Source organism: Globicephala melas, chromosome 3, assembly GCF_963455315.2.
Source record: "Globicephala melas chromosome 3, mGloMel1.2, whole genome shotgun sequence".
Classification (NCBI taxonomy): Eukaryota; Metazoa; Chordata; class Mammalia; order Artiodactyla; family Delphinidae; genus Globicephala; species Globicephala melas.
In genome coordinates this window covers 26,047,842-26,074,298 of record NC_083316.1, presented here as the reverse complement: position 1 = coordinate 26,074,298, position 26,457 = coordinate 26,047,842, and the positions used below count along the sequence as shown (strand labels likewise).

Here is a 26,457-nt window from a genome sequence, read left to right as displayed (position 1 = left end):
TTTAAAGTCTTCAGTGGCCTTTCTACACCCTGCCTGTGATTATGGCTACATTTTGAGTTTTCCAAAACGTATCCCCTTTACTTCCATGTCAGTTATTTGCATAAGGTTCTTGCCTTGTTCCATTTTTAAATGATCTTTAAAAGTCTTGTTTACAAAGAAATCCAACACTTGTTACTGTGAGGTCAGATGCCCAGGAATATTACTAGATTTTTTAAACCTTTTTTTAAGATATGATTTCCTCAGTTGACCTCTCTAAAGCATCCAAAACCAGCACTGACGAAGGTCATTTCAGGCTAATGTGTGTTCCCTAAATAACACTTTGATGTTCAAAATAATTGTGAGATCCTTCCACAGCATGAGAGAATTTGTGAAGACTTAAATATAAGGCCATTCTCTCATTTCTGGTGATAATCTTTTTTTACTGGGGGGGGCAGGACCGTGCCTTATATTTGAGTTGGGCTTAACGAGGTAAATCCTGGTAGCTTCACTTCCCACACTGCCCCCATCTGCCTTTCTTCCTCAGCAGGGCAGCCATGGAAATGTAGTACAGAATCACACGTGGGCTTTCCCAGGGTAGAGTTGGAGGACGCCAGGGAAATCCGAAAGGTTGGGTCTAGAGGACCCAGAAACAGGTGCTTCTCCCACAGGACAGGTGCCACACCAGCCAGGCTGGGAGGACGCTGACTTTCTGTCTTGTCTGTCTTTCTTCCTCTTTGAAAGATAATTGATGCAGCTGCAGTGTGGTGCCTTGAAGAGTGGCAGGAGAGTAGCTGCAACGGGGAGACTCCCCGGCAGCTGTGTGGTCATGAATCCTCCCAGATGCCACCACCACCTTCTGAAGGGGTGAGACCCACCCGCTAAGCTCTAGCACTGCTAAAGGCATTCCCAACAGCAAAGGGAGCCAGAGAAGTCTGTATGTAGGAGAGGGAGAATTTTCTGGAACATTCCGAAGAAGGGCCTAAATACCCTGGGAGCATAAGTGAGCTCCCACCCATTACCTATTTCAGTGACTTAAGTGGAAAGGAACAATGAGCAGTGCTCCAAGCCGTACAGGGTGCTTGTTGCGGCCATTGAGTTTTAGTTCAGAGGAGAAGGGTGAGGAAGGAGGAAAAAATGAGGATGATAATGATGATAACTATATATCAACACTGTGATATTGTGATTTATAGTAAGAAATAAATATTTGGTCTTTGCCCACCGTTCCTGGCATAGCACTCCTAAAACCCTTGGAATTCCCTACGTAAGAGTCATAGGGGCATCTTTCCTTATTTCGTTCCTGAAATGGCTCCAGAGCAATAAAGGTGAAACAGGTATCTTTTTAACAAATCCCCTTCAATCACATCTGAGTCGATGATAATGTGGTGACTTCTTGAAAGTCCTTAAGGACGGAGGCTGGTTGCAGGGGTGCGGGGTGGTGGTGGGAGGGTGTTGAAGGCATGATTAGAAGGTTGGAACTTTCAATCCCACCCCCTTGACCTCTGGGGAAGGGAGAGGCGCTGGAGACTGAGTTCAATCATCAATGGCCAATGATGGGGATGTGAGTTAAAGATAAATGTGAATTAAAGATAAAAAATAATTATTAAAAAAAATTTTTTTTAAGTAATAAAAAAAAGAAAGAAGAGAGCAACCAAACCAAAAAACAAATCCACCAATGATAACAAGTGCTAGAAACTATACTAAAAAAAAAAAAAAAGATGGGGATTTGCCTCATTTTTCTTGGGTTTTTCTCCATTCAGAAAACTGACCTTTAACCCAAGCCTTGTTTTATGACTGAGGAAACGACTCAGGGAAGTTAAGAGATGATAGCTGACAAAGGACATCCAGAAAGGGGAAGCAACAAACCCAGCTCTAGGGGTCCAGGAGCTAAATTTCATTAAGGGCTTATGTGCCTGGCACAGAGATGAACACTTTGTACTCAGTGCTTTGATCCTTACCACCAACCTATGAGGGAGCAACGCACATGATCCCCACTTTACAGCTGAGGAAACCAAGGCAGAGAAACTAACCTTCCCCAGAGTCATTTAGCAAGGATGTGGGCCAGCTGGGTTTGGAAAGTCACTACTTCACTGACAAGGTTTATTTGTACAGTCAGAACTGAGGAGATGACATATCACCTCACCCTACCTCTGTACTTCTGGGTAGGTCACAGCCCTTGGGAGCCTCAGTTTCCAAATCTACAAAATGGGCATAACACTTAGCTATCTGGGTGTGAGATCTTTTAGTTAAAGCTGCCAGGACAAAGCCTGACAAACAGCAGGCACTCAGTAAAGACACTATCCCTTGCTTCTCTTTCCCTGATCTTCCCGAACCTAAGTCTTACAGGTGAGCTGTAGCAATTTATCAGCCTCCAGCTGACTTGCATATGTGAAAAACTGTAACATATAGAGAAAGAAACCCTAATTACCGACATTCGTCTTATCACACGCAGTCCTAGGCCAATCTGCTTTCTCTCTGTCCATTAAGGAAAGGCTTTTTCGTATCCATTTTAAACCAACTTTAAGCTGTGATTTAGCGGAGCCAGAGGTTTTTGATTTCGGAGGGAACACCTTATACTCTGGTCCTTGTGCTAAATGGATGCAGGAAGGGCCACCATGGCAGGAGCAGTGCCCATCGGCAAACCCCCCACAGGAAAGGCCCTGCAAGCAGCCGGGCCTGACTTGGGGATCGCATCCCCACAGATGAGGCCTGAGACTTTGGCTGCAATAACCACAGGACTTGCCACTCACTCACCCACCCCAGCCCCAGCCCCTCATACCCCCTCGTAAAACGCTGCTCCAAAGCTTAAAGCTTAAAGGTGGTGTAGGGGGATGGCCAAGAGTGGCTGCGGGTTGGCCCAAGTATTCCCCCAGCTGTCTACACGTGGGGCTAAGGTTGGAGCCTGGGTTAGAATCCACCGCCTGCATCCTATTAGGCCCTTTTATGAGCTCAGAGCATGACGATCTGGTTTGCATTTGCGACACAGAGGGAAGCAATAAGGGGCAGCAGAGAGGCTTTCTAAGGGGTACCTTATGGAGGTTGGTTTCACCAGAGAGCGCCTATGAGTGAGCAGGTTGACCGACTGGAGGAAGATGGGGAAAGAAGCCCTGGGCAGAGAGTCAGGGGACCAAGCTCTGGCGTCATCCAGACCACCTACTACCCGTGCCCCAGAAAAAAACACTGAACCACTGAGCCCAAGCTCCGCCTGAAAGTGATGAAACTAAATTACATACGTTCTGAGATTCCTTCTAGCTTGAAAATTCTGTTATTTCAGCTCTTTCTGAAACCCCCTTTAGGAATCTTTAAGAACTCTGAAAAAAAATTAATGTAAATACCTAGCATAATAAGTTGCCTATAACTGATACCTGGTCATTGTTTACTTCATAAAAAAATGAGCTGATAAAGATACAAATAAAGGGTATTTAAAAAAATCAACAATCACAGATATATCATACCGACATTATACATGCCCTCCTATGTGTATGCTATTATCTTACTTCAAGAGTTGACAATTGTTGTGACCTCTGTATGTAGAACAGTGTACTCGACATTATAGGGAGAGGGCAGAATAATCCACACCCCTGTCCCTCACCATCTAACAGAAAAGACAGAAGAGACACAAGAATAAGATGACAACTCACGGACAGGACAAGATACGATTCAAATTCAGATGTGCTACAGTAAACGCAACTGGCGTTTTAGAGCCAGACATGACAATCAAGATTTTGTATGAGAAAGAGACGGACACACACTATGTCAGCCAGGGTTCCCAGTAGGAAACAGGAGACACACTCAAAAGGGCTGAACTAGAGAGAGTTTTATATGGGGACTATTTACAGGAAAGCACCTAGAAACTAGCAACAGCTGGGAAACTATCACTACTACCTGTAGGTCTGAAGGGCAAGGGAGAAACAGTGTGAGCTGGAGCCATGAAAGTGAGCTGTCCATAAATGCTGGAGCCATGAAAGTGAGCTGTCCATAAGTGCTTAGAAGAAATCAGTCATTGTCAGGACCTCAGCAAGGTTGAGGGGACAGCAGCGAGGAGGATAAATACCCCGACACCCTCTCCTCCTGCCTTCGTCTCCCATTGCTGAACCCAACCAGAAACAGGACAATGGAGTCCAGGTGTTGTAGTTCATAGATATAAGCCCCTTGGTACAGAGGAAGGCAGAGAATGAATGCAGGGGTTAGGGGAGGAAGGAGAACACACATACACACACGTATGCATACGTGCATAGACACTGGAGATGTATTCGGGACAAATATGTCTTTTGACTTGTCCCCAACACATCTCCAATGTAAAAAAAGAAAAAAACCTAGAAAAAATCTAGGAAAAAAGATTATTTATCTTACCAAAGGATCTCACCATAGGACTACTCTAAATTTAAACATCAAGGTCTTCTAACATATCTCAGGTATGATTTAATTTATACAAACAGAAACTGTTTAAACTGCAAGTAACATCTACAAGGTGCTCACATGATCTGCGGTGTGTTTGTTTACTTAGGGCCTAACAAGGGAAACTGTCAAGAAGACAACCCACCAGACAAAATTGTCTAAATGTTCCTTAATCCTCTTCCCTCACCCCACCCCCAATTTCCAAAGATAAAACAAACTCCAAAGTTTGCACGCGAGCACATTTTTCCGTTTATATTTTCTATCAGTTGGCAATTAAAACAAGAATCCCAGAGGTCAGCCAAAAGTCTTAAAAAACAAATGAAAGAGTCAGATATATTATCTCTGGATTCAAAAGTGCAAAACGACCTGTTATGAGAAACCACCTGGAAAACGGCACTTGGCAGGCGGCGTTTCAGAGATCCACAGTTCAAACGGTAATTCCCTGCCAACTAACGCTCAACCTTTAACAGAGACCCCCGGAGAAAGTTCTAGCAGTATGGAATACTGAAGCCTTTGTAACGCCATCTGCTTTTACGCAGGGTACCAATGATGGTAACGGGAATCTGGAGCTGGGATGAGAGTTAGGATTGCTCCTCGGGGTGGCAGAGGGTGGGGAGAGTAATGCGAGAGGGAGGGCGGAGGAAGAGGAGGGTTAAAAGATGTCTCCTGGGGCTTCCCTGGTGGCGCAGTGATTGAGAGTCTGCCTGCCAATGCGGGGGACACGGGTTCGTGCCCCGGTCCGGGAAGATCCCACATGCCGCGGAGCGGCTGGGCCCGTGAGCCATGGCCGCTGAGCCTGAGCGTCCGGAGCCTGTGCTCCGCAACGGGAGAGGCCACAACAGTGAGAGACTCGCATACCGCAAAAAAAATAAATAAATAAAATAAATAAATAAAGATGTCTCCTGGTCACCTCCCAATTAGGGACCACATGTCTGAGATTTCTCAGGATGGTCCCAGTCTCAGATACCTTAGGCCATACTACTTACATGTCCAGTCCTGGGGAAATAGTTAAACAGATTATGGTCCTTTAACTTTATGGGGAAACATGTTGCCGTTAAAATTAATAAGTCAGTAATGACTGAAAAATCCTTGAGTTTATTCAGTCACAGTAACGTCTGAATCCCTATTGCATACTACAGATGGTGTAAGGGTGTTCAGGCTGTAATGATGAATTATATAGCATGAAACATACATGCTATATAGCACAGAATGGCCTCCAGAACCAGACTGCCGACATCTGAATCTCTGTTCCACCACTGAAAAGCTGGACGACCTTGAGCAATTTCCCAAATACCGTGTGCCTCAAGTGATCTCCATTGTAAGACAGGGATAGTAATAATAGTGGTACCTTCTACACAGGATTGTTGTGAGGATAAGTTCATATGTGTAAAGCTTGTAACAGTGCAAGTGGTAGGTGCTCAATAAATCTTGGCTATATTACAATATGAAGTGCCTGTCCTTACAGTCTTGGTTTAGATGCAGATACAAGCAGGAAAATGATGGTATAATGCTAAGCGCAATCAAAGGCTTCCCTTCAGGCTGACATTATACTGGGAATGGAAGAGATCAGGAGGGCCTCCTGTTCATAAACATAAAGACAGTGTGTCGTTGCCACTTGAGTCAGACAGGAGAAAACAGGAACGGTCCGTCTACTTTCTCCTGCATTCCACTGAGCACTTCCGGAGTTTATTTCATCGTCCAAGCTTCCCCAAGTCTGGGATACACGAAAGACAAAGGGTGGAAGACAGAGGAAATGATACCAAGTGTCCAGACAGACCTGCCAGCCTCCACCCCCGAGGGAGTGAGTGGTACGCGCTTGGCTTTTTCACAGGCTGGAGTGCACGGGGTTTCTTCATGGCCTCCTCATTTTAAGAACGCTGTTCATTTCTGGGGCAGCCCCAAGACGTTCTCTCGCTGGGATCGGCTAGTTATCTCCAAAGCAAAGGAATCCTCTTTTCCCCTCAAAATGTCTCACTGGTTATTCCTTCCTTTGAAGTTGGAAGACAGAATTACTTTCATCTGCCTGGAAAATCAGTAGAGTAGAGAGGAATCCTGCTTGGAATCAGAATGAGGAATCGGGCAGCTCAGATCTTCCTTAAGGTGAGCCTATGGCCTGCCTTCACTCCTTTTGGAAAAGAGACGCCGTGTAAATCGACATCCACCTGTATCAGTTTGGCAACAAATGATACCAAACCCCGATTCAAAATAGCTTGAACAAGGAGGAAATTAATCATCTCACATGATGGGAAGCGCAGAGAAAGATGGTGCTTCTTGACGACTCCCTGGGATCTGCTCTCTCATGCATGTTGGTTTCATCCTAAGGCTGGTGGCAAGATGCCTACAGCCGTTTAGACAGCAGTGTACCAAGGAAGCAAAGGGTTCATTTGTTTTTGTGTGTGTCTTTTTCTTAGTAATGAACAAACCTTCCCTAGAAGCTCTATAAGAGACATTCCTTCACACCTCATTGCCCAGACTTGGATCGCATACTCTTTCCTACACTTGTCTCTGGAAAGGAGGTACCACAATTGGAGTGAACTCATCGCCTCAGATAATGGATGCTGCTGGGTCCATGTGACCACTGAGCCTGCAATGGGCTTCCGGCGAGGACAGAAGGAAACGAACATGAATATATTCAGAGGGGTCCGCGTGCCGCACGGTTATCCTCACAGATAGAATTCTGATAAGCCACAGCGTCAAACACATTGAGAAGTGCCTCTGCCTGATACTCCACACCTACAAGGAAGAAGGATCACTGACCTGACAGAGAAGATGCTAACATACCTGGTAGAAATGCCCAAGAACCACTCTGTTCAGGGTCTGGACATTTATAATGGTTATTGTTGAGCTGACAGTGTACCGTGGCCTGTTAGCATTCTGTCCCAAGTGGGCACCCGCGGCAGAGGGATATAAATACAAAAGAAAGAACTGAGAGCAGGAGGGAGAGTCACTCACCAGTAAACGTGATGGACTGAAATGAGAGAAAAGGAATTTTTTGAAGTATGGGGGGAGGGGTTCACTAAACTCTCAAAGACAAAGAGAACAGAAGAAACAATGACCGCGACAAAATTTTTGGAAGCTGGGAAGTGGTCTAACCCATGGTAATTGACTTAACAGACAAAAGAAAGCTGAAACCTAGCACAGCAGGATGGGAAGCCTGGAAGCCGGCAGGGACTCATGCCACAGAGTCCCAGGGTCTCTGGAATTGGGGGCACCAGGCACTGAGGGGGTCAGGGGCCCGAGAGCAGTAGGGCTGGCTGGAGACTGTGCCTGAAGCTGTCAGACCCCAGGTCACCCCTCTCAGTCCTGGCTCCCAAGTGACAGCCTACAATTCTGAGACCTGTTTGCTCTGTTGAATCAGAACAACTGTGGAATCCAAGACACTAAGTGTAGCTGAGGCAAGGGGTGTGCTTTAAACACAGGGAAATCAGAGAAGGTCTCCATACCAAATGCTAGACTCCTGGTCTCGGTCCGAGTCTGGCTCACAGAATGCGGCAGTCACCAGTTCCCCTCAGTATGGGGATTTCTCTTCCCCTGGTCAGTTTCCTTTGAGAGGAAAGAACTTCCACCAACAGGTGGAAATCCTCCAATGAAACCATTCAACAGGACAATTCTACAGCAGAAGTAAAGACCTTCCACCAACAGGTGGAAATCCTTCAATGAAACCATTCAACAGGACAATTCTACAGCAGAAGTACTCAGGGCCGGCCACACATGTGCCTCACCTGGGGAGCTCTTGATAATCACTGCTACCTGGGCCCTAGCAAGATCCTACATCATTCAGTTACTTGGCAAATCTAAATGGAAAGTTTACTGTGTGCCAAGAATTGTTCCAGATTCTGAAACACTGTTCTAGGTGTTCTTCTTGGTAAGGTGGACCTATTCCTGGGTATCAGCCCCATCCAGATATGCAGACCTTCGTTAACCTTTCAGTAGTCAGTTCCAGATTATCAGACATTTGAGGAAAGCCTTTAACATGTAAGAGACTTAAAAACAAAAACAAAACAAAACAAAAACTAAGAGGAAAAGAAACAGAACAGGGAGTAGAGGGAAGCTTCTAAGCAACTGTCACTGAGATCCTCAGAAAATTGAAAAGCTTTTCATCAGTGAAATGAGAACAGGAGGTTATAAAAAGAAAACTTTGGAGATTTTTAAAGAGCTCTTGGAAATTAGAAATTTGATGGCAGACATGGACCTTCAATATATGGGTTGGAAGAGAAAATGAGGAAATTTCCCAGGAAGTAGAATTTGGATTTAAAGGAGATAGAAAATATAACAGAAAAAGTAAGAAAATTAGAGTCAATCTATGAGGGCCCCCTTTCAACTTAATACGTGTTCCAGGAGAGAAGGACAAAAATCATTTTTTTAATATTCCAGAAAATAGTTTAGAACTGAAGAACGTGAGTTTCCAGATTAAGAAGGTCCAATGAAAGCCAACAAATGGATGAAAAAAGACTCACAGCAAGGTACACTATAATGAGATTTCATTACAGAGAGAAAGGACAGTACAAAGACAGGAAACTCTTTCAGAGAAGGGGAAATGATTATATTCAAAGCATCAGGAGTTAGAATGACAGACATCTCAACGGCAATACTGAACCTTGAAGAGCACTGCTTTCGGAATTCAGAAAAGGATTTCCAATGCAGAGTTCATACCCCAGTAAACTATCAGTCAAACTTGGAAGATCTCAAAAAGTTTATCTCCCGGGTACTCCCTTCTCAGGAACTTCTAGAAGATGTTTTACCAGCAAGATATCAGAAACAAAGAAAGAGGAAGATAAGGGTCTACAAAACAGGTGATGCCGCATGAGAAGGAGCAAAATGAATCCCTGGTATGACGATGAAAGGGGATTCCAGGATAACGCTGTGCCTCGGGCCCCAAGAGCAGCAAATCCAGAGCGAAGGAGGCCAGAGGGCTCTGCGAGGGGGATGAACCAGGAGGATCAGGACGCACCTGCTACTCTGAAACACTGACAGAGTTGAAGCAGTTGCCTCTGGGGCACAGGAGTTGAGGCTGGAGAGAGGTGGGCCGAGTGACTGCTCTTTCTAGTTACAAGTCTTGTAGAACTATCTGGCTTTAAAATTATGTATATGTATAGCTTTGATAAGGAAGGAAGGGAAGCTCAGGCAATGAATCAGATTCCAGAATGAAAACTCAGGCAAAGATCAGGAGAACCCGCTTCTAGAAGGCGGCAAAGGTACTCGCTTTCTCTGGGAAACGGAGAAGAGTTGACGAAGGCAGCAAAGGCTGAACACCTGGCAGAGCAGGGGAGATGAGAACTCGATGGCCCGGGAAACAGGCAGGAATGGGGCCACTCTTTCCTTTCAAGGAAACAATTCTTAAGTGTGACCTGCCTGCAGTTATGGAGATCAGTAGGAACAGAGGATTAAAGGGAGCTGCGGGGCTTCCCTGATGGCACAGTGGTTGAGAGTCCGCCTGCCGGTGCAGGGGACATGGGTTCATGCCCCGGTCCAGGAAGATTCCACATGCCACGGAGCGGCTGGGCCCGTGAGCCATGGCTGCCGAGCCTGTGCGTCCAGAGCCTGTGCTCCGCAACGGGAGAGGCCACAACAGTGAGAGGCCCGCGTACCGCAAAAAAAGAAAAAAGAAAAAAAAGGGAGTTGCGCCAAGGGTGGTGTCAGGCAACTCACGGGAGAGAGAAGGCAAACAGATAGGCAGTTGTGGAACACCTTACTGCTCTTTAGGCCGGCTGTCTTCCTTTCCCCCTAGATTAGGAAGAGATTGACTCTATCTCCTCAGACAATTACGCCCAGCCGTGCTGGCTCACAGAGATCAAGGCTGAAAGCTCACGGGCAAGCCTGAGACTCTGAGTCCACGTTGGTTTCCCCATCACTTTCCCTGGTACATCCTATTTCTGTTGCTTCTGTGTGTGACACACTCTGAGGACTCTTTTCTTTCCTTTAGAACCTGACACTGGCCTGGTTTCCCAAAGCCCACCGTACTCACGGGTCCCCAGGGCAGCACCTGAGGGACAATGGGTTTGACTAGCAGTCCTGAAGGCAACTAACCGTGGGTGGGTCCTGTTAACACCTCAGTAAGAGAAGAGTGCCACGTTTGTCTACAGGTTAGTGAGGATATGACTGCCAGATGAACTTTTGGCGGTAGGGAGATCCCCTTGTACCTTACTTTTCGGTTCATTTGCAAAGTGAATTTAGACTTGCAGAACAGTATAGGAGTGCGAAGTCTGAAAGTACTATATTTTATGTGTATTTAAAGATACTTCCACATTATTTAGAGTTTATGCCACCCCCCGACCATATGAAACTCAGCCTGACCTATTTTTATGAAAGGCGTTTACTATTTACATACACGGAATCTGTTCTGCAGGAACTGGTTCCCAGGGTGACAGCTGTAGGTCCCTCCTCTTTACCCACCCCCCATCTCATGAGACAAGATTTGACTTATTTCACTCCTAGTGTTTACAAACTGCTTACTAGAGAATTGCGGCATGACAGAAAACGTCATTCTTTCCGCGAACAGCCTTCATCTTTAAAATCTTTGATTTGTGGATACTACAACCAAAACATTTTGTGAATCAGGGTTGGGGGAGTTGTCCAAGCAGGCTGTTTAGTAGTTTAGGGCCAAGATCTGTCTCCAGAGGAGATTATGATCATTTGAGGGATCACAAACAGTTCCTGCTGGGAGAAGCCGCAGCTTTTCTCTACCCCAGATTCATCCCCTGCTAGTCACAGACAGAGGCGGGCGCGGGGATGAGGACAGTGTAACAGCTGCCTGGGATGCTGGACACCGCCTCTCCCTTCTTGGGCTTCAGCACCTCTTCTCTGAGGTGACTGTAAGAAGCGTGGCTCTGGAGCCCCTCCGGACTTGTGCCTGGTTCCCCCAACCCCCCAGCGCTCCCCGCCCCGCCGCTCACACACACTCCGGGCGCCTCCTTCTGTCTAGTAATTGACAAACCAGTTCCATGTCGGTTACTCCTCCCAAGGAGCACAAACCGTCTCTAAACACGCAAATCCCCCAAGCCAAAAACAAGACACCCAAGTCATCTGCGAGATCAATACCGCGGGCGTTAGTTGGCTGCCGCGTTTCTCGGAGGCTGCGGCTCAATTTCCACATCTGTGGATGCAGCCTCGATCCGCACCCCAACCCGGATCGGATGGGGACGCCCGAGCTTTTTGTTTGCTAAGCCGATTCCTACCTCCAGTTGTGAAGTCACCTTCCGGGGGGGCGGCGGGGGGGTGGTTCTCCTCTCGACGCCTTCGGTGGAGGCTCGGTCAGGAGCAGCTGGCCCCGGGTAATCCTCCCGGGCTGGGCTCACACGCCCCGGGGCCGAGCCTGAGTCTAATCACCTGCTGGCCGCGGGCGGGGCTGCTCAGCGCGGGCGCCCGGCCTGGGACACGGCTCCCCGGTGCGCCCCCCGACGGTCCTTCTGGAGCATGGTTGCTGCAGGAGTCCCTACGGCTAGCCTGCGAGCGCTGCAGGTCTGTGGGAGGATCCCCTCCTCCCTCCTCCAGCCCCGGTTGGGAGGTTATGAAAAGACTGTAATGGAATCCCGGCTCGGCTCGTCACTTCCCTGCTCACTTGTCAAAACTCACGGCATTCCAGAACCCCTTCCCCGGTCACTCCCCTCGCAGGGAAAAAGGAAACCGCCCCGGAGAGGTTTCAGGGAGTTTGGGGTTTCTGACGCAGACACCTTTGCTTGTATCAACTGCTGCGGTGCTTCCAGCCGTAACTGGGAGCAGGTTTGAGGAGAAGACGCCCTACCCAGCTACCCTCGCCCGGTCAGAAGTTCTCCCTCCAGCCGCCGCGAGAAGCTCCACCTCCCCGACTTCAATTCATTTCATAACCACTCCGTTTCATAATCAGCAGCTGCGCGGGTTCTTACTGGGGGTGGGGTGGCGGGGAGCCCCGAACTACAATCACAACCATCACACGCCGGGCAGGGTATCAGACGACTTTCCAGAGGGCTGCAGTCAGATTCCTTCTGCTGGAGAAACCGAATTTACCACTGTTGAATTACAAGCGCCGGTGACTGCACAACTGAAGCATTTCCTTTACACCTTCTCCCGATCCCGCGCCCCTCCCGTCTTCTGCGTGGTTCAGTCAACAAGTCATCCCCCAGAGAGGCATGAATGGGCTTGGGCCGCGTAGCCATATCTCCAGCTGCAAACTGATGAGGAAGCCCGACCCACGAGGCCGAATTGTTTACATCACACCCTCTGAGGGCTTCCTGTCTTAAATTAATGGGAATACAAAGAAGACAGGAAAAGAGTGCTTGCTTTTCTTAGAGCAGGGATGGGGGCTGGCAGAGAGGGGGGTGGGGGTTGAAGTGAGATCTGCGAAGAGGTTGCTTTTCAAAACTTCAATTGTATTTTATTCCTTTTTCCCACTTTGAACACTTGTTGAAAAGGAAAAGCATCGCTGTGCCAAACCTCAAACGATTAAGGAACTTCTGCTCAAAACACATTTTCACCTAGCTTGGAAAGGGATCCAGGTTGGAGCTCGCAGGGGGAGCTGGAGGTATGGGGACCGCCTGTGGTTGAAGGGCACAGATCTCCCCACAGCCTGAAGCCCTGCGCCACACAGGCACACACCCTCACCCCCGCCCCCTCGGGGTTCATGCCAGACTCTTGTCCCAGTCCTACTGTCCACCCCTATGTCTCTAAGCTATGGTTCTCTTCCTGGGCATCCAGCAGCTCTGCAATAGACAGATCTGGTAGAATTCAAAGCAATTAATTAAAAAGGAAGAGGCGAAAGAAGGCTTCCGCTCTCGGGACCATTATTGCCACTGGAAAGGGTAATTAGAATCTGGGAGGGGCCAACCCACGTCCAGGCTGGCCTGGACATCTACCCACTCTCGGAGGCAGCCAGCGGAGCACGTGGTAAATAATTATCATAATCGCCAGTCCTGAAATTACCCCCAGTTGCTTCATTCAGGTTGGCACAACAGCAAACACAGACACGGGCAGGAATGCCAGGCTGTGGCGTTCCTCCTTTGGAAGTACTAATAGGAAACAAAACCCCAGGCTAAAGTATATCTCAAAGTGGTATGGCATGGCAACCAACAATGACAATGGAGTTTAGGAGAACAGTACACGTGCCCAGTGAGAACAAGCTCTGCAAGCCAGTCCTCAAAATACGGTAATTCCTGGGTCAAAGCAAGTTAAACTGATGGTTTTAGAAAAAGCCACGTGTATCAGAACTCTCTAATAGAAAGTGACTGCCTTACAAATATTATAAGGGTCCCAGAGAATGTTAGTTCCTCCCCACTTCCCCTTTTCCTCTCTTCTGCCAGGAGGTGGTAGTCCTGGTGGACTCATTAGCATACTTTTATGTGGCATCTCGGTATCTGAGAAGCTTTATGGGAATTAGGTTCAAATTGAATAATCTTCGAATAATAATTTCAGAAGTGCTCCCTTTCTTCCTTCTGATTGCTTTCTCCACTGACAGTTTTCTTCTAACTTTCTCTACCCCTTCCATCTGGTACGTAATTTATGATGTGCAAATCAATGCTGATTTTAAGCATAACGCAAATAAATATTCCCCTCTTCCTCCACCACTCTGTGTCTAAGCTCCGTTTAGGGTGTGTATGTGCTGAGAATTAAAATTTGACCACATCTGTATAATATCTTAATTGCAGGAAAGCTTTTGAATGCATATGACATTCTCATCAGCAGGCCAGAAAGATATGATCTGGTCTGTCTTTTCCCTCACTGGGTTTCACTGGAGACTGGAAAAGAGATCAGTGGCTCAGTAAACAAGGGTGCTTAAAATGTGGCCTCCAACTTTATCCTAGGTCTGGTTTAAATAATACTTAAAACTGCTCTATGCACACCCAGAGCCTACAAGTAATATTAATTTGAATGGGAATTGCCAATATGCTAAGAGAATCCAAATTGGCTTCAACACATGAAGGAAATGTTTCATGTAAAACAGTTTCAAGTTCAGCATGATGGCTGATTACAAAAGTAGTATCCTGAGGGGCGATGATCAAAATGGCAGGCACAAACGGGGCTTAATATCTAGATTGGAGAATAACTGACAAGGATGTGAGGATCACAGATGATTGTGCATTTAATAGGAATCTGTGTTGTACTGATAAGAAATAGGCAACACGGCAGTGGGGTGAGTTCAGTTGGTGGGAGTCTGACATGAAAGGAAAAGTGTCTCTCCCCATTTCTCTCTCCCCCATAATAAAGAATTTGGCAGCGGATAGACTCTTAATAGGGTGGTAGGTCCAGTCTGAGGCCCCTTATTTTAAGGGCAATGTGGAGACACTGGAAAGGTTCCAGAGGAAAACCAAAATGATTAAAGAGACAGAAAATAGAACCTATGAGGAAAGGTTAAAGGATTTGGAGTTGTTTAGTCTAGAGTGAAAAACTGCCTAAAGGCAAACTTAACAGTCTTCTCCTCCCACTTGAAAGGTTATTATAAAGAGGACACCGACCAGCTGTTCTTCATCTCTGCAGAAGACAGAAGAGGTAAGAGACTCAAAGTGCAACACTAAAATTTGGGTCAGACACAAGACGTGCTTGATGCTAATGGTCACTGACTTGACATTGACATCACTGTGCAATCTTCACCTCTCAGACTCCATCCCAGTGATAGTCTTGTGTGTTTAGGCAGAAGCCAGGCTGGAGAACTCCTTTCCTTCCCTTCTAGGGCTGCAGTAGTCCTCATTACTCCATTGAATGGGTGGGGTGGGGGGGGCCTGCAATCGTCCTAAGCATACACGTTCCCTAATTCAGAAACACAGTGCCAAAAGAATATCATTCTCTCTTAAAACATATGCCCACATCTCATCGGACCTTTGTTTATTGGGTGGGTATCTCTAAAAATACGCCCAGCTTCAGACACTGATAAGCATATTTTATAGATTCACTCCTCTATATTGTTTCTATACACAGGCAGCATTACCTTTTTTTTTTTTTTTGCAGTGCCACATGTGGGATCTTTGCTCCCCGACCAGCGATTGAACCCACAGCCCCTGCATTGGAAGCACAGAGTCTTAACCACCGGACTGCCAGGAAAGTCCCAGGACAGCATTACGTTTTGTTTAGTGAGCACACAAATATTAGTTGATGATGATAATGATAATAATAGCTATGAATTATTAAACTCTTCCTATAATTATGTTGGGCACTGTGCTAGCTACTTTATGTAGATTGTCTATCTCATTTATTTTTTGTAGTAGCCCTGTAAAGTGGATATAATTATTAGCCTTATTCTAACACAAGGAAACTGAGTCACAATGAGGTTAAGTAACACAGCTAGTAAATGTTGGAGTCCCAATTCAAACCCATTTAGTCTGAATCAAAAGGGTGTGCTTAACTGTTACACCACTGCCTCTCATTCATTATTTTTAGCTCTTGAGAGGGAGGAAACATTGCAAAAAGAAGTATTTATTCTTGTTGGCCCAAACTGATTAAAAACCAAGTCTTCTACAGGTTTACACTGCCTGGGAAGCACAGTTGCATAGCAGAGGAAGGAAGGACTGACTTTGCCTTTTGATCAGAAGTATGCCTTGCTATCTCCCACAAAGCTAAAAATCGAATCAAAGTACATCTCTATTTTATTAATTAGAAACACTTAGCTATTCATCTATACTCTAACTTTGCTTATAGTTAAGTGTTCCATGACTGTTGAATGAATGAATACAAATGTAGTATGACTTTGATGCTTTAAGGCAAACTGAGCTGAATTGAGTTTTTCCAGCATGCTGGTGATTAAGGCCCTGGTGGGTCATTTCTATGGGCCTCTTATCAGATGTTCCCTAAGAGTTTTAAAATCCAACTGTTTCCTTTAATTCAGCATCCATGAGAAAGGCATATGTATGGGTCGCATTTTCCCAGCGTCAACTACTTTTAGATCAAGAAAAGATTTTTAGTGGGGTTTATTGAGTGCTGTTGTATATCAACAATAGATGATTCATAAGTGAAACAGACATCAAAATGATTTTTAGAAAGGCAAACGAACCACACACAAACAAAAAATTAAAAGCCGGTCCAAATTACGCCAAAGGACAGATATTTTCCCATTAGGACAATTTATCCTGAGTCTATAAACAGAGAGGGGCATAATTACCCAAGTGTTTGCTAACAGATCTAAACCTTATGTAGCTATAAAAAGCTGGAGAGAGGAAGAAGGAGGAAATTCCCAGAAGAAGATCCCCAACCACATCCAGGGCCATCAGATCTCCATAAATACGAAGCCCAGCAGTGGTACCAAGGGGAGCATGAGAAGAAACCTCAGGATTTTAACACAAGCCACAGAAATAACTTTGAATTGTCTTAAAACTAAACAGTGACAATTCTATCCAATAAACTTGCAGCCGACACATGGGCAGAGGGGTGACTTACTGGCATTCCAGATGTAGTTAATAGAAACGTGATGCCCAGAATAAAAAAGGTATTCAGTAAATGTTGATTGAATGGATGGATGAGTGAATGAATGTCTGAACAGATGTCCAAGCTGCCTCTTCCCCTCTTTGAATCTCTGTTGCAAAGATGTCTTCGATGCTTCAAACCCAAAGCGCCCACAGAGGTGTTGAACCATTTGAACTGGTACTCTAGGAGAAGGTCTAGAGCCAGAGACTGGTTTCCGACCCAAAGATACCAATTTATGATCTTGCCATGAACACAGGAAGGGGGACTGCAATACCTGTGGAGCATCTTTGCAGGCCTTGATTCAAAAGCTCCCATTATTTACAGTATTTGAAGTCCGACGCTTGAAGTCCAACAGAATCAAGTACTAACTTGCTAGCATCTATTGAGCACTTACTGGATGCTGGATCTTGTTCTAAGCCCTTTATGTAGTAACTCATTAAATCCTTATTACAATCTTAAGACTACGTACTATTATTTACAACCCATCCTACAGGCAACAAAACTGGGCCAGAAGATTACCTAAATTAGCTCATGGTCACACAACTAGTAGGCAGAGGAACTGGAACTCAAAAAGATTGCATCTGGAACCAGCTCTTCCTCTTAACTGCTGTCCAATGCTACCCTTCCAAATCTCACCTCCTGTCACTGCTCAACACAAAATCACTATCCAAGTCAAAGTGTTTACCCACAGATATTCCAAGAGCATTCTAACCTCTGCAGGATGTGACCTGTGACTCCCCTAGTGCGCCTCGCTCCTGCGTGCTCTCATCACTTATTCTGCAATGAACGCAACTGTAACTTATTTGATTCATATCACATCTCTCCAGCTGGGTGTTAGGTTCCTTGGAGTTAGGACTATGTGTTGCATGGCAGTCTGGGGATATAGTACAATAAGGAAGACCTAGATTTAAAGTCCAAATCCTGTAATTACTACGCATGGAACTCTGGGTAAGTCATTTAACACTTCCTATTCTCGTATTCAAACTATATTCCTTACAGGCTTGCTGAAAAGGGGAGATTAAATGAGAAAATGAAGCACACAGTATAGGATGATGCCTGATATCGTAAGCCAGTGATTTTCAACCAGCAGCTATTTTGACCCCCAAGAAACATTTGGCAATGTTGAGATATTTTTGATAGTCACAGCTGTGGGGAGGGGGGCTACTGGCATCTAGTGGGTAGAGCCCAGCAATGCTGCTAAACATCCTACAAAGCACGGACCAGGCTCCCACAACAAAGCATTATCCATCCAAAATGTCAGTAGCAAGGGTACTGAGGTCGAGACACCCCACCGCGAGCTATTAAAAATTTATCAACAATAAAAGTTGCCATTCTCTCTCCTTTCCTTATTTTTCACGGTACTGTGCTTCTGGGAGGTGTTCTGTAAATCTTCGTTGGGTAAACCTTTGGACAAATGGGTAAGTGAATGTATGAGTTCTAAGATACTTTGCTAGTAAACACTTGAGAGTGTGGTCTAGTCATGGCAGGGGTTCAAGTGGGAGTTAATTAACCTAGAACCAGAAACTTCAAATATCCATGCACAATGAAAGGAACCTGAAAATCTGAAATAAACCCAATATAATACTGGGGGCCTGAGCCCAGTGAAAGTGATGTCAATGTTGGTCCTAGGAAAGCTGAAGAACTTAGACAAAGGCCAGCTCCTCCTCACTGGTGGCTTCCCAGGTGACTTGGCTATCAGCCTACAAATGCTCCCTCATCTGATTCTATCTTCTACCCCAAAGATACGGTGAAACAGCCAGAAGGCCATGGAAGAATTTATTTAACTCTCTACCCTAGTCCATTACCCACCCACCCCTGCAGCAACCACAGACAACCTGGGGCCCAATCAAGTGAACTCTCATCTAGAACATGGATTAAAAAACACAGTGGAAGCAAAAAGGGCATGTAGTGATTACCTGAGGTCTTCAACAGGTTCAGTAAGATCGGTTGCAAGAACTGGAAGCCCAAGAATAAAAGCCTACACTCCTGGATATAGCATAAATAACATTAACACAAACCAGAAAACCAAAAGATCCCTTCCATCTCCCATTCTCCAGACTTGGTGGCAACATCTGCTTCTTAAGTTCTTAAGAAGAATTTAAGAACTCTCCGTCTTTTACAGTCAGAATCCATGAATGATTTTAGTGTGGTTGGATATGAGAAAATCTAAAACTTAATTTGAGTTTCCAGGCATCTTGAAGCATATCAGGGATATGAACTAAATACCTGAACTAAATTACCTGCCCAGAACTGTAAGAAAGATCTTGCCTTGGGCGCCTAACACATCTAAGCTGGGATTGGCCTCCACACTCTAACCACCTTCCGGAATCACCTCTAATCAATTCCTATTCGCCTCTCTGGGCTCAGCTCAGACATCACCTCTGGGGATCCCACCCTGAGCCTCCCCTGGAATATATTTGAGGCCCTCCTTACAGCTTCAATAGCATCCCCACTGCCCATTCACTTGTCTGATTACCCTTAGAGACTGCGGCCTTGTTTACTATTTTATTCCAAGGGCCTAGCACTGGGCCCAGTAAATAGTTGTTGAATGAATGAATACAAAACATTCATTCCTGGGACTTCCCGGGCAGTCCAGTGGTTAAAATTCCGTGCTCCCACTGCAGGGGGCGTGGGTTCAACCTCTGGTCAGGGAACTAAGAAACTGCATGCCGTGCGGGGCGGCCAAAAACAAAAACAAAAACCATTCATTCCTGAAACTACTTATTGAGTGCCTACTGTGAATCAGGTATTGGTTTAGGCACTGGGAAAACAACTATTACTATCTTAGTATTAACAACAACAACAGTAAAAACTATTGTAGCTAATGTTTATTGGGCATTTACTGTACACCAGGGATCATGCCAAGCTCTTCTCTGTATTGTCTTTTAATCCTCCCCCCCATATGCATATGGGAGATACTATTATTATTCCCACTGTACAAATGAAAAAAGATGCCAGGCCACTCTTATGGACCTTAATGGGAAAGAATCTCTGACATTTAAGTTCCTTCAGGTCTATTTACATGGGCTTAACTCACATCAACTAAGAAAAGGTTACCTGTAATTCACTCATGAGCTTTGCTTATGTCTGTCCCTTGCCTGGAAAGTCCCTATCCATTCTTTATATTGTCTGAGATTTATTTTAAAATATTTTGATATAGGCTATCAAGCGATGACAGCTGTAATCTACACTCCAGAGGCTGAGCTGGCATCTGAAGGACACTTATCAAAGTCCATCCAGCAGCAGACATCTGAAATGTCACTACCTAAATCTGCAGCACAAGGTTCTGCAGTTACTGAAATGAAGGTTAGAAATACTGTTTTTCCTCCGTGGAATGAGAAATTTTTAAGATAAGTTGGTTAGAACGGTTCATACAGCCACCTCTGTCGCTGCCTGCTGAGCTGTAAGAGTCCAGGGTGTGGTGCTTCGGCAGAGGGACTCCGTATGTCTGGGGTCCTACCAGTTAACGGAGGATTCTGTCACTGGGCCTGATGATAAAATCAGGTGATTCTGCCCACAGAGGACTACTGCATGCCCTTCAGAGTGGACCTGCTGGGAAGGGGCCCAATGGAGCGCCAACAAGAACAGCAGGGGAGATGTACCAAATTTACCCAAGCAGGGGGTAGGACTATTTCTGTGCCTACTTGCTAACACCTGCTCTAAGCATGGCAGGAGTCAAGGACTTGCTTTCATGGTAACCTACCACCTGGCACTGAGGCTGTGGCGTTCTCAACCTGTCCTGATAATAGGAGGCTACTGATGTTTAACAAAAGAACCCGACAGCTGTGAGCGGCCAATTGGCTCGGGCAACACCCTCTTCCCTACCCTGGTCTCTTGGAGAACATTCGACACTAAGCTCAAAATCCCCCGCTGCTGCAAAGGCCGTCTTGATGACTCATGTCCACTCCAGAGCTCTGAGGAACCCTCTAGTTGCCTGCACACAGAGGAGATCCTTTTGATAGACTCCAATCACCTAAGAGAACCTGGACGAGTCTCTTCCAACACCCTGAAAAAGTCTAACTTAGCAAATGAGTTTACTTTAGGGTATGAATTATCGAGCCAAGGGCCACACTAGGTTCTGAGAAAACACTGATGAGCGGCACAGACCGTGGGTCCAGTGAGCTTAGAGATGGTGGCAGGACAAATACAGCAACAGGCGTTAGTTCCAATGCAGTGTGGGCTAACTGCTAAGTTCCGGGGCTATAAGAAGTCCATCAGGGACACCTAATTAGACCTGGAAGGTCAGGGAAGGCTTCCGGAAGACGTGACTGGAAGCTGAAACATGGGGATGAGCAGGCATTAGCACGATGAAGAAATGACTCCGGGAAGAGGAACTGCTAAGTGCAAAGGTCCAGAGCACAGACACGGGCGCCGTGCTCTGAGTTCACAGAGGTTCAGCCTGGCTGCAAGTGGGGTCGGCTGGAGGTGGAGTGAGGAGAGTGGAAAACTGGACAGGGGCTGGAGAAGCAGGGCTTTGTGAGGAAGTGGTTTGGGCTTCATTCTTGAAGGGCTTTTGGCAGAGCAATGCATGAACGGATTTCCATGTCAGACGATCATGCTGGCTCCGGGGAGGCCAGTTGGATGGAGGCAAGGACAGGGGTGAGGAAGCTGTTGTATGCACCCAGGCAAGACAAGATGGCGCCTGGCCTAGGGGAGTCTCTGCGGGCCCGTACTTTCCCTATATCTCTGATAAAACTCCAGCATGGCTCTGTCTACAGCTCTCTGCCTCGGCTAGACTGGCAGTCCTTTGAGTGCCGAAACTGGAATTTACTCATCTCTAGAGCCTTAGTGCTCCCAGGGGATGAAACTCGCAGTAAGGGGTTGGTGGTGCCTTTTGAAGGACAGAATTCCTTAATTACAAAAAGGATTTCCTTTTGCTGGGTTCCTCACCGCCAGACCCCCGCCGCCACCCCGCCTCGCTGCCTGTAAAAATCTCCTCAGCAACTACTGTACCTCTTTTACATTTGGTCACTCCAAGGTGTAGGGCGACCCCCACTTCACTTCACTTTGATTTTTAGTCTTCACAGCCTCCTGAACATCTTACACTGTCCTTTTCTCTCACTACAGCCTAGCTCATTCCCCCATTTCACAGTCAAGACTTCACACAGGTCGGCTTAAAGTGCCCCTCCCCAGCATCTTGAAACTCCCCCAGGGATGACCTCACTTATGTGAAGCAGTGACTCCGTCCCATCTGATTTCCTAAATCCATGTCATAATTTACGTATAAAAACAAAACAGTCCCACCATCTGCGAGAGGCATTCATGAACTCCGGCTAACCTGGCAGAGAATCCCACCCAGCCTTAATCCCGTGAAATGTATTCCTGTCAACTGCCCATGATTCGATGTTTTCCCTTCAAGGACATAATAGCACGTCCCTGTCTCTACCTCCCTTGCCTGTACCATCAAGCTCCCACTCCGTGCTCCCCTTGCCTTGTTCCCTGGACCAGCCCAAATTCCCTGGACTCGTTGCAGCCCACAGGGGTCTTCTACTTTGACCTACCCCTGAGAACTGGGCCTGGGCCAGGACAAACTCAGAAACAGAAAACCCACTGTAGCCACTACCCGCCTCCAGGCTTGGCCCAACCCTCAGCCTTGTCAGCTGGCTTCCAAGAGTGAGCACTGAGTTACCCCGAAGGGCTTCTATAGACTCTGTAGTAGAGTTAAAAGGGGGCAGTATCCTAGAGATTACTGCTTTCCCCAGGGGTCTTCATCTCCTTGGGGCTGCTGCCCTTCCTTCCACAGGTTTGTACTAAAGTTGACAGATACAATATAGGAGACCCACTAACATTAAAATTTTAGGTGAAAAATGAATACTTTTTTAGTATTTAGTCCCAAATATTGTATGGAACTTTTTATTTGCTAAGTTTGACAACCTTAGTTTGTACTTGCTATTCAGTTTTTATAAAAATCCTATCTACACTTCATAGGCAAATAACTATGCAGAAAACAAAACACATAAACTGTTAAAACTTGGGACCCTTGAAAATATCCTTTGTGTCCTCTGTTTCTCTCTCTGACGGACGTCTTCTTACAAGGATAGGTTTGCAATCATCTTTAGAGCTCCCTTGAAGTCCCTCGCCTCTGTCCAACCTCGCTGGCTTGGTTTAGAATTCTCTTCCCATGATCACTCTTTGCATCATGAAGTTCAGCCACTTTGACCTTTCTTCCCTTCCCAAGCAATTACCATTCAATCGAGGGCTTCACCTTGACTTGTTCTGTCTTATGATGATATATCAAAACCTCTCCTCTTTACAAGTCAGTGAACTACATTAAGGAAACACTGAACGGTTAGTGTTGTCCCGTGCTCTCCAACTCTAGGAAGTCCTTCCAGAAAAGCAACTCCAGGATCCCAACCCTAGTTCTGATCTGGTCCACCATGGCTCTCCAGTAGCTGGAGAAGGTCCTAGTTGGGAAAAGCAAGGGACCAGATAAAGCCCTGAACAATTTTCTCACAAATGAAAAAAATGGATTCCTCCCAGAGTCCCAGGGGACATCTAAATCATGTTGTTTACAAAAGCCATACTCTTTACAAATTGCGCCACAAAAAGGGCACATTTAACATTATGCCAGAAGTGGAGAGTTTGACCCATTTATAAATGTATGTCTGGGGGAAAGGACAGGAAGGGGAGCTATAACTCTGCAGTTACTTTCCAATTTTCACAGAGAGTAATTGGGATTAAGGGAGACTGTGGATAAAACTCAGAGAGGGAACCAGAGTAGCGGTCAAGATCTGATGAGATACGGATGCTCCCTGGGTGGGCTGGTTAGGAAGGAATGATACTGGTGAGATCAGGAAAGAGTCCTTAATGTAACAAGGGGGAAATACACTGAATTACCAGGAGAACATCCTTAAGGACAGCCATGGTGGTAGAGAGGTAGAGAATGTCATTGCTATTTACAACTTCCATCATATTATTAGGTATCATCACTTTCCTCTATCACCTCATCCCCACGAGAAAGGTAAGATAGATAATTATTACACCCTCTCCAAAGGAAAAGAATGCAATGAGAAGGATGTAGGAACTTCCAGAGACCCGGTTTCCTGATTTCTGGTCCAGGTGCCTTCCTTGCCTAGCAGATAGCTGTTGCTCTATTAGGAACCAGCTGGACCCTGGCCAGGAAGTTGCTTTCAGACTCATCCCAGCACTTCTGGAAGGATGTGCTTGGGATTTCGGACGGGGCTGTGTCAGGGTGAGCAGCCCAGGAAGAAAAAGGGGCCTGGGTTTGGATCCTGTCTCTCCTTTGCCAGCCTGAATTCTCTCATCTATATTTAAGGATAATGACGGTTATGGCGAAGAGGTGTTGTGAGCTGTCACCGTGCTGACACGCGTGGAGTGCCGGCACAGAGCCTGCAGTATGCAGACGCATTATTATTAACAGTGACTCTAAAAGGAATCTAACCTGTGTTCACATCTATGCAAATGCTCACTAAGGTAGAGATGAAATTGATGAGAACTGGGTAGTTTCTCAGAGTTACCAACAGGCTGCTTGAGTTACATGTTTTCTGAAGCGACAAGAGAAAGTTACAAGCTAACAATGGCTCCCATCTGTTGACTGCTCACTGTGTCAGACACTGTGATAAGCCTTTACATGCATACGCTCATTCACTCTCCCATCACCTTAGGCGTCAGGAATTGTTCTTTCCTACAGTTTACAGTTAGGGAAACCTGGGTTTAGTGGGGTTAAGAAACTGCCCATCGTTACACATTTCGTAAGTGATAGGATTCAGATTAAGTTTATGCTTTTAAACAGACACATGTAGCCCAACCAGACAAACCATTCTTGCAGTGGTGTGTGTGTGCGTGTGCACGCGCGTGCGTGCGTGCATGCTCGTGCATTCGGAAGAAAATACATCAAATGCTAACAGTGGTTACCTCTGGGTAGTGGGATTACAGGTGGTCACTTTCTTCTTTTTGTCTTACTGAATTGAGTATGCACTGCCCTTATCATTTTAAATATTTTTCATTTTGATAACAAATACGAACTTTGTAAATCAAAACAAGTCTTCAAAAATATAATGAACATGACTACACCTTGGACACATATTGGGGGAGGAAAGATATAAATAGTCATGGCATTTTCAAAGCCCAATGTAATAATTAAACTTTCAAGTTTTTCTTTCAGTCAAAGAAAGCTTCAGAATAAAATGAGCTTCTTGAAAATAAAAATTATATTCCTCCCTGCCACCTAAAAGCTCAGGTTCCATCAGCCCTGGCTTTTAGGCAGAAGATCTGAGTTCTAAATCTTAAATCTGCTCATGATTTGATCATCAACGTTAATCCAAAGATTTTTCAATTATTCACTCTAGAACACCACCGCCGAGTTCTTAAAATCTGTTTTGTTTTACGACATTTTCTCTCTGCATGACTATTTATAACTTCTGAGCAAACCCCTTTTCTCCTCCGGTCATTACTAAGGATAAAATGATGAAAGATCCCCAAGGCAAACATTCGTCTTTCTGTGTGCTCTGAACTCTTAAGTCTTCTTCCAGAGAATTGGGATGATAAATTAAGATTCTGTACACCCTGGAAACAGAGCTAGTCCACAAAGATGACCTCAGTGGGGGAGTAAAGGAATTGAAAGCAAATCGAAGGAACTCAAACATGATGACCTTTTCCTGTTTTTCTGCTGTTGGCAACAGTGCAGGAGGAGACATGAGAGAGGCCCCTGTCCTCCAGAGCTGGGGCCCAGTCCTGGTGAGAGCTCCTGGGGGGCAAGGGGTCCCCCAGGTCATGTGATCATGTGACCCAGAAGGAGTCATTTCACCTAGTGGGCTTATACCTTCTCATCTGCAAAATGAATATTTCATACCAGTGTAGCATCAAGAATGCACAACAAAGACATAGTGAGCCTGGATTTGGGGGGAGGAGTTCAGGCATGTGAATTCTGTTTGAAAATTCAATATAGATTCTTATACAATATTTATTATTCTTATTATATAGATTCTTATTTGGGGGAATTAACTAAAATATACCTTTCCTCTTCTTTCAAAAGTGAATTAACATATATTATTTTAATAATCCTGGATAGACTGGACACCTTCTTCTAAATGGTATTCCTAGAGGTGATCATAAAAGCCTTTGCCTACACTTCCACTTTTGTCATTAGCGCACTATCGTGGTGGGAGAGAGAAAGGAGGATTTAGATTGAGTTGTGGAAATTTGCAAAAATCATGTTGTTTGGTTTTGCAAAAACAATAAAATTACTACTTGTTTACAGAGAAAAGACTGCAACAAGCTTCCATAAACACCACCAGCATGCTATTTTTTGTAAGGATACATTTCAATGTATTTGAAAACATATAAGTCAGACTGGTAAATTGGGAACATCAATATAGAACGCCTTTTCGCAAACATAGCAAATTAAAAAGCACTTTACGTGTAATACTTCTATCTATTTTCAGGTGGACAATTATGGAAATTCCAAATCCGGATCCACCGGGGTTTAAGACTACGTTCTCAATCACTGATGCTTCTGCCAGAAATAATGGGACTGATTCAGGATACACAGAATCGAGACTTTCGTTTTAAGAAGGAATATTTATCTTATTCAATGTTTATTGAGCTTTCATTATATATTAGGCGCTGAACTAATCAGAGATGTCTACCCAACCCCAGACTGTGCTATTTCTAGTGCTATTGATGAAATGTTAAATATCAGCTTTAAAAATCACTGAAGGAGGGTTTCCCTGGTGGCGCAGTGGTTGAGAGTCCGCCTGC

The 26,457-nt window shown here is 45.5% G+C and overlaps 1 protein-coding gene across 5 annotated transcripts in view; it reads right to left on the bottom strand.

Annotated features, from left to right (window-relative positions):
- PDZD2 (PDZ domain containing 2) overlaps positions 1-26,457 on the bottom strand; it is a 377,542-nt gene that overhangs the window by 178,302 nt on the left and 172,783 nt on the right. Inside the window, exon 1 of one of the 5 annotated variants that reach the window (XM_060295697.2) lies at positions 11,550-12,137. The exons of the other annotated variants lie outside the window; for them this stretch is intronic. The gene's annotated coding sequence lies outside the window, so the exon portion shown is untranslated. Of the gene's footprint in view, positions 1-11,549; positions 12,138-26,457 lie in introns of those variants that run through there. 5 annotated transcript variants of the gene reach the window in all.